General features: G+C 33.1%; 1 long non-coding RNA gene across 1 annotated transcript; it reads left to right on the forward strand.

The window, feature by feature from the left end:
- Positions 1-265: 265 nt before the first annotated feature.
- LOC117240496 lies at positions 266-1,162 on the forward strand. The gene is made up of 3 exons (XR_004494713.1): positions 266-398; positions 706-773; positions 1,144-1,162. It is a non-coding gene; the product is annotated as an uncharacterized LOC117240496 (long non-coding RNA).
- Positions 1,163-1,529: the final 367 nt, after the last annotated feature.

The raw sequence follows: 1,529 nt of genomic DNA on the forward strand, positions 1-1,529 counted from the left end.
TGTAGCTGCTTGTGCCACCGGCTCTTGTGTCCCCCTTCCCCCCTCCCTCACACTTTGTAAGTTACTCGGCGAAACTAACGTACAAGGAGTCATTTAGTCGTCTTATTTCGTACCGATAACATGGATCGTGTTGCGTCAGGTTTGCAACATATTCTAACGTATTGGCGGCGTCGGTCTTTTATTACTCTAATAATTTAATCCAATTAAATAATCACACGCGAAAATAATAAAATTTTATCACATAATTTTGTACGCGACGTTAGAGTTCTTGTTCGCCGATTATAATTTTAACGCTCACGGTAATGTGATCCTATTTCATATTCTTTTGAATATTCTTTTTCGGTATTAGAGTCAGTGCATCTCTCAAGAGGACAAAGCTTCTGCAGGAGCTCAAGAATGTAAGTAGTTTTAAATATTGTATTTCAGTTTGTTCTCTTATACAATAAATTTATTATACAATAAAAATGATTGATAATTTAGAAAACTGTAAATGCCCTCTTTAATTGAAATAAAGTCTTAAAATCTTAACATTAAAGTACAATAAAACTGGCTGATACGCATCAAAAATCACTGAATATGTTGTTCTCAAACTTTTATATTAGAGTTCCAATTTACATATTTATTAGAGTTTAGTCTTTATTGTTGCTAAAGTTTCACGTTTGTTATTATGTGTTACCGATTTTAATATCTTATGTTTTGTTATAGACATATCACTACTTCAACTTCGTCATCTTCTTCAGGAGTGTTCTAACAGTGGCACAAAAGCCAAGTATGTAAGTATTTTTACATACTTACTTTCAGTTATGTCTATTCTGTATATTTTTCTTTGATCACTATCAATGCAGAAATACAATTTGACTGAAAATTTAGGAGGATAGCATTTTCTGAGGTTATTTTTTCGTTAAAATAAAATAAGAGTTAAAGTCTTAATACCGAATTATAAAACAAATGACTAACATACTACAGATTATTTTAGATTTTACACATTCATATTAGAGTCTCGGTTTTTATACTTATCAAATTTTATTAGAATTTCAATCTTTATTATTGCTAAAGTTACTAAAGTTAATAAACCTTCATTTTTCACTATCTCCAACTTTTCAAATAGTCAGCGATCACTCATCCTGTTTTGTTTCGTAACAGATTTTTCGCAGTCTGCATTTCTATTATTAGCCTTTCAACGGTTCCTGTCTGATGTTAGTTTCCCGGATGAAATTCGCTGGGATAGCGCAGCATCCACGGTAACGTTCTCTGTTTGTCTGCTTCGAACGGTGAGTCGCATGCATTTCTGTTCTTCTGGTCACTCAATTATGCCGTAGGATAAAAGACCCGAATCGGCACGGGTGACTGGTTGTATTACGTAGAATTCTTTGCGAGCATAGTGAACGCGGGTATCTTTTATACCCGTGAGTAGTAACGCTCTTTTTTTCAAATTTATTAGTTTAAGATAGGTCTTCTTGCACGGCGCGATGATAATAATTAGTTTTTTAATAATTAAGTTAAACATATACACTTGAGAATATATTCGC

Source organism: Bombus vosnesenskii, unplaced genomic scaffold (genome assembly GCF_011952255.1).
Source record: "Bombus vosnesenskii isolate JDL3184/JDL3185 unplaced genomic scaffold, Bvos_JDL3184-5_v1.1 scf7180000014702, whole genome shotgun sequence".
Classification (NCBI taxonomy): Eukaryota; Metazoa; Arthropoda; class Insecta; order Hymenoptera; family Apidae; genus Bombus; species Bombus vosnesenskii.